This window comes from Dermacentor albipictus, chromosome 3, assembly GCF_038994185.2.
Source record: "Dermacentor albipictus isolate Rhodes 1998 colony chromosome 3, USDA_Dalb.pri_finalv2, whole genome shotgun sequence".
NCBI lineage: Eukaryota > Metazoa > Arthropoda > Arachnida > Ixodida > Ixodidae > Dermacentor > Dermacentor albipictus.
In genome coordinates this window covers 35,754,335-35,772,870 of record NC_091823.1, presented here as the reverse complement: position 1 = coordinate 35,772,870, position 18,536 = coordinate 35,754,335, and the positions used below count along the sequence as shown (strand labels likewise).

The following is an 18,536-nucleotide window of genomic DNA, read 5'->3' as shown; positions in this document are numbered from 1 at the left end:
ATCTTGTTGTGCAACCCGCCGTTCTTTACACCTGATTTTGTTTTTGGAAGAGGCCCTACCGTGTCTATTACAAGTCGTCTGAAAGGCTCTGTTATTAAGGGCACTACCTTCAGTGGAGCTTTCCAAGTCTCTCCTGGTTTACCAGAACGCTGGCAGGCGTCGCATGATCTTACAAAGTTTTCTACATCTTTGAAACAGCCAGGCCAGTAGTATTCCATAAGCAATCTTTCCTTTGATTTGTTTATGCCTAGGTGGCCGGACCACCCATTTCCATGACAAAGACTCAAAAGGTCCTCCCTATACTTAGTAGGTATGACTAACTGATCTAAAATCTTACCCTTTCGATCTCTGTAATGCCGATACAACAATCCTCCTCTCTCATGTATCGTTACGTTGCGCCTAGCAATGCCTTCTTTAGCTGTGTCACGTAATTTAGCTAAGCTCTCATCATTCTTTTGCTCAGCTGCCAGTGACTCTCTATCCACGCGTAAGAGTTGATCAAAGTTCTTTGAGGCCGGTGATAACAACGACCCTGTCTCGCTTGGGAGCGCGTCTGCATGCTCTTCCTGCAGGCTAGAACTCTGACACTCTAGTGCTACGCTCTCATTGAGCTGGTCGACTGGCAGGCTCTCCTCAACTGTTCTTTTGTCCCTCGGGCCTAGCTCGGATTCGGGTATTGAAGCTATCCCCTTTTCTGCTTCAGCTGGAGGAGCTTGAGCATTTTCAGCCGAAAGCGCCGCGATCTTACGAGCTTGGCCTCGGGTCAATGCCTGTACTATGCCCTCTCCCAGTTTGAGCCCTCTGTCACGCAGTAACTGATTCGAACGATTCGAAAAGATGTAGGGATACTGCAGTGACAAAAATTTGGAAACTGCAGCCTCAGTCTCTAGCTCCCCGAATGGTCCACTGATTTTGACTTTGGCCATGGGCAGACACACGCTGTGTTCTTCTACAACCTGTTTTATCCATGCTACTTCTCCGGTGAAGTCCTCTACCATCACGTAAGACGGATGGACAATGTCCAGCGTGGCGGCACTGTCTCTTAGCACTCGGCATGGTTTTCCATTAACTTGCAGGTCGTGGAGATATGGACTTAAAAGTTCCATATTCTCATCCTTTTCCTCCACGTAGGAAAAAACTACGCTTGGCTTCTCGCAGTTTACAGCTATATGTCCCAGTTTGTGGCATTTGTAACAGCGAATTGGTCTGACAGATTCGAATTTTCTTTTCTGTTCTTTTTGTGCGGTTTCTCCGTTAACTTTCTCCTCGCTCTTTTCTGCGGGCTTTTCCGCCATGTCTACAGGCTCGGATCGTCTAGCTTGCGCACCCTTTTTGAACGGAAATGGCTTCCGCGGTCCATTTCGACCGTCCCAGTTTCCCTCCTCGGCGTTCAACTTTCTACGGGTTGCGTACTCTTCGGCTAATTCAGCCGCCCTTTCCACAGTGTTTACATTACCTCTATCTTGCACCCACAGTTTCACAGCTTGGGGAATGGTTTTGTAAAACTGCTCTAGACACATGCATTCAATGATCATGTCTCTGCTGTCGTACGCTTCCGCGCTTTTAAGCCACTCGACTAGGTTGGCCTTTAAGCTATATGCAAACTCCGGATAGCCCTCGCTATCTTTCTTGCCTGTGCTCCTAAACCTTTGCCGAAAAGCTTCGGCTGAAAGGCGGTATTTCTTCAGGAGACTAGCCTTAACTTTTGCATAATCATATGCATCCTGCACACTCAATTTGGCGATTACTTCCGCCGCCTCACACGGCAACATAGACAGCAACCGCTGTGGCCATGTACTCGGACCGAAGTTCATCTTTTCGCAAGTCCTTTCAAAATTGCTTAGGAACAAGCCTATGTCGGTCCCGACCTCATATGGCTTTAATAGCCTGTCCATGCGGTACGATTCTGCCTCACTTGATCGACCCAGAGCTCCTTCACTTCCTTGAGACAACTCCAAACGTCTGTTTTCAAGTTCAAGTTGCATTTTTCTTATCTCGCGATCTTTATCGCGTTCCTCTCTCTCTCTATCCCGTTCCTCTCTCTCTCGTTTTTCTCTGTCTCGTTCTTCTCTTTCTTTTTCCCGTTTCTCTCGCTTTTTGAGAAGTTCCAATCCCATTTCAATATCTTGCTCACTGGCCTGATTGGAAATTAGCTCCAATAATTCCGATTTGAGCATTTCCTTGCGTACATTTAGGCCCAGTTCCTCACCAACAATCAACAACTCGTCTCTCAGCAATGTCCTTAACTCCATGACTGCTGCTTTACTGCCTTGATTCTGCTCTCTAAATCTAGCTAGGAAAACACAACCTAGCTAACACACAACAATCTAGCTTCCCTACTGTTCTAAACAGAACAACCACAAAATGAAGCCTAGAGAGTCAAAGCAAAAACCAAGCACTCACCACAGATACAGCACCATGTCGCAAAGTCCATCTCACCGCTGTCAGCCAGTTGTCAGGATTGGGGGCTCAATCCCGTGATCCGTGGTCCTTTGCCAAGATTGGAGTACGGCATGAATTCGAAGGTAGCTGGCCCATGCCGTCGTCCAACTTATTTACGCTGAGATCGTTGATGAAGTGAAGAACTGCTTCTCATCGAGAACGAGGAAAAAGGGGTTTATTTACAGAAATTAACTCAGTCTAACATGACTGTTTGAGAAAAAGAGTATTAGTCCAACAGGACTGCATGAGAGAAGTGACTCAGTCTAACATGACTGCTCAAGAGAAGTGCGTCCAACAATCGCACAACCACAGTTTTTATACACTCGATCCGCCCGTCCACGACGCGGCGGCTGTTCGTTTACACATCACCAACTCGCAGCTGCTCTGAAGACCAGTTTACAGACACAAAGGCACACACATTCCGAAGCCCAAGCGACGGTGTTGAAGGTGGTGCCGTTCCGGAAAATCGACGTTGTCGATCGCGCGTCGCTCATTGTTCCGCGCCACTCCAAACCTTGAGAAGCACAAAAATAAGTCTTCCCGCGGTAGCTTCTCCAGGCGTGTCAAATCAGCCCCGCGTTGAGGAACTCTGGAAACATTGTCCACATACCGAATTCGTCCCGTCACCATGTCGAAGGGGCTGGAGGAAGGCGGCGGGTTCCAGCGCAAAGGTCGCTTCTTTGAACGCCTCGCAGCTGCAGCACGGAGAGGTGGAGGTGCGCGTCTTGCACCCCTTGTCGTATTCAGGTGGCAAGGTGGCAGTCTTGTTGTGCAACCCGCCGTTCTTTACAGCCAACAGATGACTGTGGAGACAGCTAGGCCAGCTGCGAACAAATTGGCACAGTTACCGAGCGTGTGCGTCGCTGATAATGTTAGCGAGGTTGCTAGCGAAGAGAAGGGCACTTCTGACCCGACAGAAGCGAGCACCCATGTAGAGCCAGATGTGCGTGCAGAAGTGAAGTGCGAGCTGGGCGATGCAGTTGAGAATAGTTCTCGGGGTGGCGAGCTCCGTAGCTCACGAGAGAACAACTGCATTGTTCAGGGATCGGTGCGGCTCTCCGCCAGTCTAGATGGCCTAGATAGGGATGATTCAGTTAATCATTCGGACTGTGCGCGTGAGACAGCGATCGATACCGACGGGCTGTGTGCCGATTCACAGCGTGCGCTGGGCAATGTAGTAGAGGGCAGTTCGCAAGAGTGCGAGTTGTCTTACTCGAGTAAAGCCTGCTGCATTGTGCCAGAGTCGGTTGAGCTGTCCGCCAGTCGAGGCAAAGTGAGAGTAGATTTAAATGTAAATCACTCAGACTGTGCGGGTAAGAGGCCGATCCGGGCCGACGAAATGTGTACCGGCCAGCTCGAGGCACGAGAAGGCGACATGAAGGCTAGTGCAAAGAGAAAGCGCCGTAGAAAGAAGCGCGGTAAAGACCGAAAGTCGGTAAATAATGTAGCGCCGCCAAAAATGGCGAGAAACCCAAATGGGCAGGGCGCGAGGAAAAAGATGCGGTCGTCTCGGACGATGTTGACGCATCGAAAACGTTCGAGCCACCGGTCAAAGGGGGACCGCGAAGAATGTTCTGCGCGGACGCGGACAAAGGGCACGGGGCAGTTAAGCTCCTCGTCGTTCCGTAGTTCTTTTTATAGCTCAGCGTGCAGTTCGAAGAAACGCAAGGTGGCAGGACGAGACCAGGTGGGGAGTAGCGACGCGGTCAATCGAGTTTGTGAAGAAAGCAGGGCGCGAGGACGCAAATTGGCAGGAGACCGTAACGTCTTGGGGGAGCTGATAGTGAATCAGCCCTTTTGTTGTCTCTCGGCAGCCAGAGTAGCTTTGAAACTTCGCCCACCGCGGGTCAGGCTGAAAGTATGAGTCAGTCGTAAGCAATCGGGAACGGGAAGCCAAGCGAGCTTCCATAGAAGTGTTTGCTTTTATTTTTGAGCATCGGAAAATTTCGCGATTTGAGACTGGGATTTCTTTCAACGTGTAAGGTTTGAGCTTTGTTTGTGTTTTCGTTTGAGAAGCTCCGTGATTTGAAAGATGAGGTTTATGTAAACATGTAGTCTCGCGAGATGCTCATTAATAAGTAGATAGGTTTTTTTTTGTGTGTGTGAGTAACCTGAGGGTCAAGGTTATTGTTGAGAGGCCTGTCGTAACGCGCGTGTGTTTTATGTAACCTTCTTTCTTTTTAAGCGTTTTTGAATTTTGTAAGGTTAAGCGCGTAGATTTGAGTGAGTGCATGATTTGCACTGAGAAGCGTTCTTAGTTCCATTAGCGCATGTCCTGTGTGGACGGAAGGAAGCAGATTTATGACTGGGTTGCTAGTGTGTGTTGAGGGCAGCCGTATTCTGACTTCTTTAGTGAACGTGCGTGGAAAGAGTTAGTAGAAGACGCATCATTTTAAGAGTTCTGCGGAGTGTGTAAGTCCCGCGAGTTTAATTGTTCGTTTAAGTCACGTGTCCTAGAGGGACTAAAGGAAGAAACGTGAGTAAGCGTAATGAAAAGTTTGCCTACAACGCAAGTACGCGTTCTGTTTAGTGACCACAAGGCTGGTGCACTTGTGATTACGTACTTGTGAGGTTGACCAGATTGTTCAGTGGCACCATTACGTGCGATAAGTACGCCACTGCGATAGATTGGAAACATGCTGTTCGTGTGGTTAGGCCACTTAAGTTGTGTTCGGCTGTTTTCATTTGTTGTTTGCATCATCAACGACCCTTTTGTTTTGCAACAACAATAGTGCTCTGGTCTTGTGGGCAATCGAGGAGAAATGGATAGCTGTTTGGAGGGGTGGTTGGAACTGTTTTGTCGAAATTGGGGAAATAAAAGATCAGGGTTGATTTTGACTCAGTAATAGTCTGGCGAGTCAGGGGTGAAGAGCCTGCGCTTACGCGTGGTGCAGCGCTGTGCTGTTTTGTTTGTTTGACGTTTGTTCTCCAGGGCCAAGGATCCCGAAGTTCGTCAAACGTGGCTCGACCCCAGTACCCTGCAGCTTCTATCAGCGTTCCTCATGGCCAGCGAATTGATTTCACCGGCCATTCAGAACAACCGGGGCGAGGACGAGCTGTTAGATATGGAGCTGGTTCCTGCGATCACTTCGAGTTCCCCAGACCACGTCGGATTGCAGCACAGCTAATTGGGGAGTGCGGAGGCCGGAAGGCGCATTCCAGAGAAGCGACCAAGACAACAAGTTCGTGCGTCGCCGGGATTGGAAGGGGGCCTGGGACAATGGAGCTCAATCGACCCCCTTCGTCTTTGAAGAAGGCATTTGCCACCGCTGCGGAGCCGAGTCACCGGTTGCAGGTGGGCATCCGACAATGAAGCAGGTGCACGAGCGCCCCCCCCCGCTCCTTCTCCAGCCTACAAGTGGATTGCCAGACTGCGTGGCAAGACCGCAGAGAGCCCCGACAGGTGTGCCACGCGACACGGGCGCCTTCCATTGGCTGAAAGTGGCGTCATCGGAGTGGACTCTCCCATTGGTCAAAGATGACGTGACTTGCAGTGCTCGGAGGGTTTATAAGAAGCCTTCCAGAGAGACCTGGCATTCTGGAACTTTCCCTGATTCACCTCTCTCGAACTTCTTGCCGCGGGCCGCAGCGTCCGAGTTGCTGCCGGCCCGTAATGTCTGTACGTCTGTTAATTGACGCTCACCCCTCTTGTAAATAATGTAGAATAAATCACCCCCAAGTTTGGTTTCCATCCCGAAGCCCGTACTCCAACCCCTACAACGCGTGTGGGGAGGTGCGGTAGAGGCGTTCAGCGAGGGCGACGCCTTCGGCGAAGGCCAGGAGCGCGCGGAAAAGCAGCTTGTGTGAAGAGTTGCTGCCAGAAGGGCGCATGAAGTTATCCACCGCTGCGTAAGGAACGTTTTGCGCACGGTATACATATAGAGACTTGCGCGAGGGTTGCGCGCGCGGACCGCCCGGGCCATCCGGAGTAGAATGCGCACACCCCCTTTCCTACCCTCCCCTCGGAGCCTTGCGCGTACGGAAGACGGCGCGCTTCCCAACGAAAGCCCGCGAAATATGAAATAAAAGATCGTGACTGCGCACACGCGCTACCTGCATTATAGCGCTCTCAATCGCGCTTCGTGAGAAAGGACCGGGCGTGCGGACCGTGGCGAAGTAAGCGGCCACGGCTCTAGCTAGGCATCGGCTTCACAGTGCGTCAGCATCTTTGGCGGTGGCACCCGGAAAGGAGGCGCCGTCTTCCTTGACAAGCGATAGGCTCGACGCATGACTAAGAGCGCTGCAGTAAGATTGCGCCCGAGCGCAGTAACGTGGGTTTGTTTCATATTTCGCGGGCTTTCTTTAAACGCCGAAAAAAATCGCCACGCCGCATGTACGTTGCCACAAAATATTTGGATCAGTCGTTTCTGAATCCCCTCTACTACGCAGCGCACTTGGCCCTAAATGAATATCAAAAATTTTGCATAATTAATTTTTGTTAACTAATGAAGCGCAACATAAAAAAATACTCTAAGGAGCTCCACGGGCATGATGGCAAACGATATGCCGTCGGTTTCATTCAGCTGCGGCTGACCACTTTCTTTAAATCCGTGGTTCAAGTCACGTGAAACACACTGTATACAACGCACCAGTGCTGTCACAAGCTTCGCTTACATGAACGCGACGCAAGCGGGTCGATTCGGAAATCGAACTGACCCAACCCGACCCAATCGCGTACATGCACCCGACAAAGCGGATTGGGTGAGCCTACCAACCCCTCGCAGGCGGAGTGACAAAACTCGCTTCGATACTAGATGCTCGGCCCGAAGGCGCCGACCAGATTTCGGATCGGCAAGCCAACTCGACCCCGCCATTGTCGTGTTCATGCAACTATAAGTAAAATGAGAGAGGGAGAGAGAGAGAGACCGAATAGAGCTATTCGCTACAGAAAAGAAATGAGGAATATCATTACATCTACGCTCGCACACGCGGGCGCTGTTAGATATGGAGCTGGTTCCTGCGATTACTTCGAGTTCCCCAGACCACATCGGATTGCAGCACAGCTAATTGAGGAATGCAGAAGCAGGAAAGCGCATTCCAGAGAAGCGGCCGAGCAGACAAGTTTAAGGCAACGAGTTTACATGCCAACAAGTTCGTGCGCCGCCGGGATTAGCAGGTGGGCATCCGACAATGAAGCAGGTGCAGCCCTCCCCTTCTCTTTGTTCGAAGTGCATTGCCAGTCTGCGATGCAAGACCGCAGCAAGCCGCCAGGTGTGACACCACGACACGGGCGCCTACCATTGGCTGAAAGTGGCGTCATCGGAGTGGACTCTCCCATTGGTCAAACATGACGTGACTTACAGTGCTCGAAGGGTTTATAAGAAGCCTTCCAGAGAGACCTGAGCATTCTGGGACATGCCCTGATTCCCTGATTCACCTCTCTCGAACATCTTGCCGCGGGCCGCAGCGTCCGAGTTGCTGCCGGCCCGTAATGTCTGTACTAATGTTATTTGACGCTCACGTCCCCTGTATATAATGTAGAATAAACACCTCCCAAGTTTGTGGGTTTTCATCCCGAAGTCCCGTCCTCCAACCCCTACATCTGGTTGGCAGCGGTAGGATCGCCTCCGAATACATCAGCTGGTGGCAGCGCTACGAATCAACCTTCGTCGAGAGAGATCGTAAAGAACCGGGAAGAGCGAAGAAGAGAGAGCCTTCGTCGAAAGAGGTCCGAAGAGACTGGGAGTATCGAAGAAGGAGCGAGCCTTCGACCCAGGGAGTCCGGAAGGAACCGGCAACAGCGGACGAACGAACCGGATGGCAGGGTGCTGCAACCGTAAGTGAGCGCGTGGTTTTTTTCCTTATGATTCGCCAGACTCAAAGGTTGTGTGTTCAATTTTGATAGTTCTGGGAATCGGGAGTTTGTTGCATTGTGTGTTTGCACAAATTAATTAAGGAAAACAGTTTTAACCACCTGTCGGGGCAGCTGCCATGGATCTTAGAAGGTTGACGAGGTTAGACTTGTTGTTGGTGTGCGACGATTTGGGAGTTGAGGCGGACGAACGGATGAAAACGCCAGCTATCCTAAAGGCGATTAACGATAGTGGCAACGATGACAAAAGCATTGAGCTTGCTTGGGAAGTGATACAGGAGCCACGGGAGCGTGTGCGTCGTGTACGTTTGCGAGAGCGTCGTGAGCTTAGGAGTGAGCGTCAGCGTGAAGAACGCGAGAATGAACGGAAGCAGGAGCTTCAAGAACTTACTCTTAGGTGTCAGCGTCACGAACGTGAGAAGGAACGCGAGCTTGAGCGAGAGAAAAAGTATGAGAGAGAGAAGGCAGCATTGATCAAAGAGATACAATATTGTGATCAGTTATTGGCACAGAGACAACGGCTGTCTGAGAATTCTGTAGGAAGTACAGAGCGAAAGAATGAGGAAGTGTCTAGACTTTCGCCAGAAGCCGACGAAAAGAGTAGTGCCTGTGAGATTGGCTGCAGATTGATAGGTGAAGGGAAAAGGCTAGCTGCTAACGATGCCTTAGTGGCAACAGAGGCCGTTAAAGGCGGCAAGGAGAGCGACGAGGTGCTGTGCCAACAGATGACTGTAGAGACAGCTAGGCCAGCTGCGAACAAATTGGCACAGTTACCGCGTGTGTGCGTCGCTGGTAAGGTTAGCGAGGTTGCTAGCGAGGAAAAGGGTACTGTTGACGCGACAGACGCGAACACCCATGTAGAGCCAGATCTGCGTGCAGAAATGAAGTGCGAGCTGGACGATGCAGTTGAGAATAGCTCTCGGGGTGGCGAGCTCCGTAGCTCACGAGAGAACAACTGCATTGTTCAGGGATCGGTGCGGCTCTCCGCCAGTCTAGATAGCCTAGATAGGGATGATTCCGTTATTAATCATTCGGACTGTGCGCGTGAGACAGCGATCGATACCGACGGGCTGTGTGCCGATTCACAGCGTGCGCTGGGCAATGTAGTAGAGGGCAGTTCGCAAGAGTGCGAGTTGTCTTACTCGAGTAAAGCCTGCTGCATTGTGCCAGAGTCGGTTGAGCTGTCCGCCAGTCGAGGCAGAGAGAGAGTAGATTTAAGTGAGAATCACTCAGACTGTGCCGGTAAGAGACCGATCCGGGCCGACGAAATGTGTACCGGCCAGCACGAGGCACGAGAAGGCGACATGAAGACTAGTGCGAAGAGAAAGCGCCGTAAAAAGAAGCGCAGTAAAGACCGAAAGTCGGTAATTAATGTAGCGCCGCCGAAAATGGCGAGAAACCCAAAAGGCCAAGGCGCGAGGAAAAAGGTGCGGTCGTCAAGGACGATGTTGACGCATCCAGAACGTTCGAGCCACAGGTCAAAGGGGGACCGCGAAGAATGTTCTGCACGGACGCGGACAAAGGGCACGAGGCAGTTAAGCTCCTCGTCGTTCCGTAGTTCTTTTTATAGCTCAGCGTGCAGTTCGAAGAAACGCAATGTGGCCGGACGAGACCAGGTGGGGAGTAGCGACGTGGTCAATCGAGTTCGTGTTGAAAGCGGGGCGCGGGGACGCAAATTGGCAGGAGACCGTAACGTCTTAGGGGAGCTGATAGTGAATCAGCCCTTTTGTTGTCTCCCGGCAGCCAGAGTAGCTTTCAGACCACGCCCACCACGGGTTCGACTCAAAGTATGAGTCAGTCGTAAGCAATCGGGAACGGGAAGCCAAGAGAGCTTCCGTAGAAGTGAAATGTTATTTTGTTTTATTTTTGAGCATCGAAAAGTTTTCGCGATTTGAGACTAGGATTCCTTTCAAGGTGTAAGGTTTGAGCTTTGTGTTTTTGTTAGAAAAGCTCCGAGATTTGAAAGACGCGTTTGTGTAAACATGTAGTCTCGCGAGATGCTCATTAATAAGTAGATAGGCTTATTTTTGTGTGTGAGTAACCTGAGGGTCAAGGTTATCGTTCAGAGGCCTATGGTAAAGCGCGTGTGTTATTTAACCTGCTTTTTATGTGTTTTTGAATTTTCGAAGGTTAAGCGCGTAGATTTTCAGTGAGTGCATGATTTGCACGGTGAAGCGTTCTTAGATCCATTAGCGCGTGTCCTGTGTGGACGGAAGGAAGCAGACTTTATGACTGGGTTGCTAGTGTGTGTTGAGGGCAGCCGTATTCTGACTTCTTTAGTGAACGTGCGTGGAAAGAGTTAGTAGAAGACGCATTATTTTAAGAGTTCTGCGGAGTGTGTAAGTCCCGCGAGTTTAATTGTTCGTTTACGTCACGTGTCCTGTAGGACTTTCAGGGAAGAAACGTGAGTAAGCGTAAATGAAAAGTTTGCCTGCAACGCAAGTACGCGTTTTGTTTAGTGACCACAAGGCTAGTGCGCTTGTGATTACGTACTTGTGAGGTTGACCAGATTGTTCAGTGGCACCAATACGTGCGATAAGTACGCCACTGCGATAGATTGGAAACATGCTGTTCGTGTGGTTAGACCACTTAAGTTATGTTCGGCTGTTTTCATTTGTTGTTTGCATCGTCAACGACCCTTTTGTTTTGCAACAACAATAGTACTCTGGTCTTGTCGGCAATCGAGGAGAAATGGATAGCTGTTTGGAGGGGTGGTTGGAACTGTTTTGTCGAAATTGGGGAAATAAAAGATCAGGGTTGATTTTGACTCAGTAATAGTCTGGCGAGTCAGGAGTGAAGAGCCTGCGCTTACGCGTGGTGCAGCGCTGTACTGTTTTGTTTGTTTGACGTCTGTTCTCCGGGGCCAAGGATCCCGAAGTTCGTCAAACGAGGCTCGACCCCAGTACCCTGCAGCTTCTTTCAGCGTTCCTCATGGCCAGCGAATTGATTTCACCGGCCATTCAGAACAACCGGGGCGAGGACGAGCTGTTAGATATGGAGCTGGTTCCTGCGATTACTTCGAGTTCCCCAGACCACATCGGATTGCAGCACAGCTAATTGAGGAATGCAGAAGCAGGAAAGCGCATTCCAGAGAAGCGGCCGAGCAGACAAGTTTAAGGCAACGAGTTTACATGCCAACAAGTTCGTGCGCCGCCGGGATTAGCAGGTGGGCATCCGACAATGAAGCAGGTGCAGCCCTCCCCTTCTCTTTGTTCGAAGTGCATTGCCAGTCTGCGATGCAAGACCGCAGCAAGCCGCCAGGTGTGACACCACGACACGGGCGCCTACCATTGGCTGAAAGTGGCGTCATCGGAGTGGACTCTCCCATTGGTCAAACATGACGTGACTTACAGTGCTCGAAGGGTTTATAAGAAGCCTTCCAGAGAGACCTGAGCATTCTGGGACATGCCCTGATTCCCTGATTCACCTCTCTCGAACATCTTGCCGCGGGCCGCAGCGTCCGAGTTGCTGCCGGCCCGTAATGTCTGTACTAATGTTATTTGACGCTCACGTCCCCTGTATATAATGTAGAATAAACACCTCCCAAGTTTGTGGGTTTTCATCCCGAAGTCCCGTCCTCCAACCCCTACAGCGCGCACTCGCGAAAATAATGCGCCAGGTGAACTAAGGTACATGTTACTCGCTTTAAAAAAGAATACGGAAAGAGAGGCAGCCTGCGCGCAAACAAGCGAGCACTTGCGACCGCACCGCTGCTCGTCGCGCTGTTTGCTCCCCCTCGTGCACCAGCGATCGGACTTCATAGGCGGAGGCGCCCGTCGGAGCACGAGCGGCCGGATCGCGCGCTAATGGCATAAGCATGTCGCGCATTCTTGTCCGCTCTGCGGGGCGCGGGAAGTGCAAAGCGTGTACGTACGAGGCACGAGCTATAGAGCGCGCACTGTCCGAGTTTCCGAAGCTCGAACCCTCTTTGGTCACCATGGAGACGGCGAGTCGGACACTGCACGGCGATCCAGGACGAGTGGAAATCCGAGAGGCCTTCCGGGTATAGCCGACTCGCTAGCGTTAGACCATCGGCGATGTGCCGGACAACTTGCCGGGAAGCGCGACACTCTCTTGGGAGGAGAGCGAAATTTGGCCGCGAGCTCGTGATTGGGCCCTCGAACGTTATTAACTTTTGTTATTCGAGGGGTATATGCCGCAAGGCATAAAGAATAAAATAAAGTAAAAGACTCCAACTCTGCATCGTGCAAGAACTGCAGCAGTGCCGGATATTACTCGGCGCAAGGAACATCACTATACTTGAGGGAAGGGAAGAAGCTGGTGAAGATAATTGAGAGAGAGAGAGAGAGAGAGACGGAAGGAAAGGAAGTCACTCCCCAAGCTTGAGGGAGAGAGGGACAACAGGGTGGCCGGAGAAGGAGACGGAATGCGCACACGGCAGTGATCGATTGCGGATTCATTGCGCCCAGACCGCATTATACTTGCAGAGCGCCCTCGAGACAAGACCTCCAGCGACAGTTATAGTCCTCTAATTTGCAACGAAATAAGCATATTATAATGTTTTCTTGCTTGCTTGTTTGTTTGTTTTAAGAAGCAAAAACGACAAAGACTGCTGCGCATGCCACGGGAACTTATGATGGGGAAGGACAATGTGAAAAAAAAAGAAGAAACATGATAAATCGGTCAACCGGGAAACATTCGGGTCTGCTAATAACCCATAAAAAAGAAAGGATTAATGGTGACGGAATAGAAAGAGAGAGAGAACAAGGAAACGAGAAAGCGCGCCGAAAGGGAAAGTCTGTAAAAAAAATAATAAAACAAAGGAAGTGTATAGGCCCCCAGCAGACAGAAAAGAGAACTTTAAATGCCGTCCAAGTCAGATCTATCAGGCTCGACAACGATGACGACGAAAAGGCGGACGTCTTAACGAAGCGAGCAAGGGCGAAATAGGAATGATCGCCGAGAAAGTATAGTATGGTAGGCTATGATATCAGTAGTCACAAGGCAAGTGAAGCTGCTACCCTCCTCAAGGAGTGAGGAGTTGCTTCTCTGAAAACGGAAACACAGGAAAGAGGAAATCGCCTCTGGAAGCCGTGCAACTGTCCAGCATTAGGGCTCTTTGCTATGATTTGTAGATTCTTGCGAACTCGTTACATTCTGTGCTTGCTTTCAAGGCTGCCAGAACAATAAAACTTTCGTTTGTGAGCCATGGCCGGCAGGTACCGCCCGAACCAACCCGCCATGGCTCTGAGTTGCGCTGGTCTACGCTTCCATTTCAAATACAGCAGTCGAGGCTGCTCCGCGAAAACTGACGCAGTGCACCGGAACTCTGCGGGGGAAACACCTCGCAATGGGGAAGGGGGAAAAGGGGTACGAAAGACGAAAGAAAATAAGCAAGAACGAGAAGGTAAGAGTGAACAATATAAAACTACCTGCGGGGGGTGCGCTTTCACAGAGACATATCAATGCAGATAGACGCATATAGCGTCAGTGTCGCATATACGTAGCATATATATTCCGCGTTTGATTGAATCGTGAGGTTCAACGTGCCAAAGGAACTCCGGGGCTACGGCAGACGCTGTAACGGAGGGCTCCGGTTCAATATTTTGAGCAAACGTGCCGCCAAGAATACACGAGCGTTCTTGCTGTATCCGGCCTCGTCGAAATTAGGGCGCCGCGGTCGGGGTCGAATCCGCGACATTGTAATCACTAAGCTACCGCGGAGGGTGCCAGTGATGACACTGTACCGGGTGTTTCAGCGAACACTTTCAGAAATTCTTAAAGACTGTCTCTGGCAGGTAGTACAATTCTGGTTCACGAGGTGGTCTGTACTCGAAGCGGTGTACACTACTTGCACATAAAATATAGATGCACAATCGGCAAACTAACACAAATTCACTGATTAAGCTCTTAACTAATTACCTTGTGGCCCATATTGGAATTTACGAATTCTAGCCGTGGAGTTCGCAAGGGGGATGAATCCACTTGGAACATATTCTCAGGATGCCACAAGTTTCGAGATATTAATTCGCTAGCTTTGCGAAGAAATGCACTGCCCCCCCCCCCCCCCCAATTCCAGTTACTTTCTCAAACAAGCGTCGTTTTTATGCATTCAAGCACAAGAGTAACTGGAACGGCAATGCATTTCTCCGCAAAGCTAGGGAATTAATATCTCGGAACTGGTGACATCCTGAGATTTCGTTCCAAGTGGATCCATTCGCCTTGCGAACTCCCCGGCTAGAATTTGTAAATTGCAATATGGCCCACAAGGCAATTAGTTAAAAAGTTAATTAGTGCTTTTGTTAATGTGTCGATTATGTATGTAAATTTTTTGCGCAAGTAATGTTCACCTCTTCGAGTAGACCACCTCATGAACCAGAATTGAGCAATCTGCCACGGACAACGCTTAAAAATTTCTGAAAGTGTTCGCTGAAACACCCGGAGGAGGAGGAGTAGATTTTAATGAACAGAAAGGAGGAGAGGTCGGCCTGGAGAGCGTGTCTCTAGCCTGCTACTCCTCACTGGGGAAAGGGGAAGTGGGAAATACAGGGAACACCCGGTATACAGGAAACACCCGGTATAATTGTGTAATTGTAACATGCCTTGTTATGCGTTCGTTGTGTTTATTTCCGCCTTGTTTCTCCGTTTTCATTTTTTCCTCTCACGGGTAGCGTTTCAGATTAGGTAAAGACAGCCCTAAAGAGGGTCATTTTTCTCCGCTGACGGAAAAGAAGAAGACGAAGAAGAAGATGACATAACAACGAACTTACCACGCCCTAAAGCTGCGCTGTGGATTTTTACAGGGTCGCCGCCAACTTTTGACCCCCACACATGCGCTGAGACCTCTTTGAAGGGGTATGTAGCATATACAGACACACGATATACGGCACCTCCTGTCGGAAAGCATTGCACTCAGAAGCAAGGGGGTCGCAATCTCTTGGCCTCTGCATCGTGGGTTACTGCCTGTCCGGTCCTTAGCGAGGAGGCAGCAGAGTGCTCTCATTAGCGGCCGATCTTGACCGTATAAGGCGCCCACGAACAAGACAAACGACCGTCAGAAGCGCACAAAGATTAACGATAAGAAGAACGAGAAACCAATCTGAAAGGAGAAAAAAAAAAAACAGAGCGAGAGCAGACGAAGAAAACATGATCGCGCAGCATCCGCTTTCAATGAAGCGGCTGAAAGGACTTGACGTACATGCCAACATTTCTGGTTACTTGGCTATAATGAATGACTGATGTATAGCGGGGCTCTCCCTAATGAGGTAGCAGTAGCCTGCTTTCACGGGGACGAGCACGCGGGATGAAAAGGTTGCCAAACAGGAAGGAAGAGAAACACGCAGCTGAAAAGAACTGGCTGACGATGCTTGTATAAAGGGGCTGCCCGCTTTTAGGAGAAACGCTTCATTAACCCTTTATGAGGCGCGATAAATCTACTGATGGTTTGTGGGCTATATGTTCCGAAATAAATTGTACCGCATGTAGGAGCCAGAAAAAAATTTATTATTGCTTGTAAAAGAGTATTATCGAAAATATGGGCGGGACAACACCTGTCCCACTGATAACTTGGCACCATGAGCACAGGTGGGACACACGCTGTCCCTCTGCACACCTTGGCATTCATCCTTTCTGTCTATGGCCTTTATGCCTGCTTATGAAAAGGCGCAAAGCAAGTGATACAAAGAGGCACTTGGCAGGCTACACATACAAGCTTTGTGCGTTTCTCCTGCGACTTCGTCGAGCACCATCGACACCTTTTGCGTGTAGTGGTGTTGCACGGGTAGTGCCCGTGCCCACTGAACCGAACATCTTTTGGCACCCCTGTCATAATCGAGCAGTTCTTGCTTCCTCTCTTGTGATACACTAGACTGCGCCGACCCTTGCGGAAGCTCCTCCCACTGATGAGTTGTCTTCCCAGCATAACCCGAAAGGACAGGTATGCGATACTGTTTCTGTAGCCATGTTGGATGTAAGCATTGACGATCGCCGCATCAAGGATGAAATAAAAAATGCGACTCCATGACCTCTTTGAGCGCCTGTCTAGTGGATATGCATTTCTCTTTTGATCGAAGCGATCCACCCCTCCCATCCAGAGGTTGTAGTCGCGCACTGCTGCGGGGCACTTCACGGCTTTCTTATGCCCTTTTGGTGTAGTCCTGTCGACTTGAACGTCTTCACAGGGGTCATGATAGTTCGACATTATGTGAACGTACTTCGTGTCCCGCCACTGGTAGGCGGTCACATTCTTTTTTCTCCTCCATAGGTATTCACCACGGTCGAGCTTGTTGTTCACTTTCACTTCCGCTGGTAGGTCTTTTCGATTTGTGCGGTACGTACCGCAAGCTAAAATGCCTTTGTCACGGAGCTGCTGCAGCAAGGTTGTTGAACTGAAGAAGTTGTCGAAAAACAATTGATTTCCTGTGGTTACAACACCTTCTGATAATGACAACACAACGTGTTCTCCAAGTGTTCTGTTGTTCGGTCGCTCCTGGTGCTTACCTTGGTAAATTTCAAACTTGCATAGGTAACCCGTGGACGAGTCCGCAATGCACCACACCTTGTAACCTCGTTTTATTTTGGGTTTCATAGGCATATACTGTTTCATAGATGACCTTCCTTTGAATAAAATCATACTTTCGTCCACTGCAAGACGAGATGAAGGCGTGTACTCATTACAAAAATTTTCATTCATCATCTTGATGAGCGGGCGAACTTTGAAGCAGCGGTCATACTCTTTTGAGCCTTTCTTTGGCATCTGAGTGTTGTCGTTCAAGTGTAAATTGTTTGTGATTTGTTGAAATCTCTTGTGCGTCATGACCGCAGCGATTTCTTTCACGAAGAATAGGCTGTCAGAACTCCAATACAGATGCACTTGGTGCATAGGATTAGCACTCATGAGTACCAGCATGCCAAAATAGGACTTTAGTTCCTCGGCAGTGAGTGGTAGCCAGCCTCGTGTTCCTTCCTGGGTGGCGTAAAGATTTGTGTGATCAACTATGTGATTCACGACTTCATCGGTGAAGAAAAGCTCGAAGGCATTCCATGCCGTGCTCTCTGACGACAGCTTCGCAGAAAACGTCGGATCAGTGTCCCTCGGCGTCACAACATCTCCTGGTGTCGTCTCCCACTCATCTTCCGTGTCAGAATCATCTGCAGCAGCTGACGATCCTACAGTTGATTGGCAACGCCTTTTCTTCTGCTTGCCAGTATACACTCTTCGCGCTTTTTTCTTACGTTTTACAGTAGGAGCTGCAAGCTCAACTTCATCACTTTCGCTGTCATTTTCACTTTGAAGATCACAAGGCAGCTCTTCACAAGATTCTTCTTCACAGTCATCTTCGCTTGCACTTTCAAGGTCCGGAAGGCTGAAGTAAAGATCAAGAGCCTCTTCAGGAGTCAGATTCCTCTTTCCTGCAAAAACGATAGGCAACACTTTATGCAAGCCCCATGGTTGCATGTGGATAATACTTGTGCAGCCCACTCTGTCGATTTATTTCAGGGTTTTGGTGGTACATAGGAACATAAAATATGAATGCGAATAGCAAAAGCGAAGTGAAACGTCTCTGAAAATGTCTGGGTATGATAATCGAATCTCACAGGGGCTTGCTAGGCCTAACCTCCAACCACTACGTTCGGAATATTTGCCGGTAGATGAAAAACATTGCTCACACTCACGTCAAACCTGCATACAATTGATCTAAGTGCATTACAGGAGTGCAAGATGTAGTTTTCGCACTTACCGGACATCACTTTCGTGGCAAAGGAGCAACCAAACTCACGCACTTCAGGAGCGCCGGCACCGAAAAAAACAAGGCAGCAGAAAAACAACAAGACCTACTAATGCCACCTACCGATTCAAATAAAAAGTTAAATTTATAGTTGCTCTATCTTCTGCATGATGGCGCCACCAGTTTCTGTGGGTCTACGTATTTCCCACTGAGCACTCGAGGCAGTTTTCGCTCGTAGTTGCGGGTGGGACATATATGTCCCTATGACCGACAAAGGGTTAATATACAATTCCTAAAACGAGATTACATCTGTGCCGAACGCTCGCAGGTTGATCTTAATTTATGAGTTATTTGCGTTGCACTACATTGCGTCCTACGTTATCATACCATATGACGATAAAGAAAAAAGAAATGGCGGAAGGTAGGCTTTTCAAGAGCCGGCTACATCCCCCCACATCTCGGGTACACTACCCTGGAAAGAATGAATGCCAAAGAGGACGAGATACAGGACGGAAGCACGAAAGTAAAGAATGCAATATTTCTTTAAACTTTTACCTATATAGCCCCCAGTAAAACTAGTCAGGAGCCATGAC

At 49.6% G+C, this 18,536-nt stretch overlaps 1 protein-coding gene across 2 annotated transcripts in view; it reads right to left on the bottom strand.

The window, feature by feature from the left end:
* LOC135902581 (uncharacterized) overlaps nucleotides 1-18,536 on the bottom strand; it is a 593,127-nt gene that overhangs the window by 295,132 nt on the left and 279,459 nt on the right. The gene's annotated exons all lie outside the window — the stretch shown is intronic.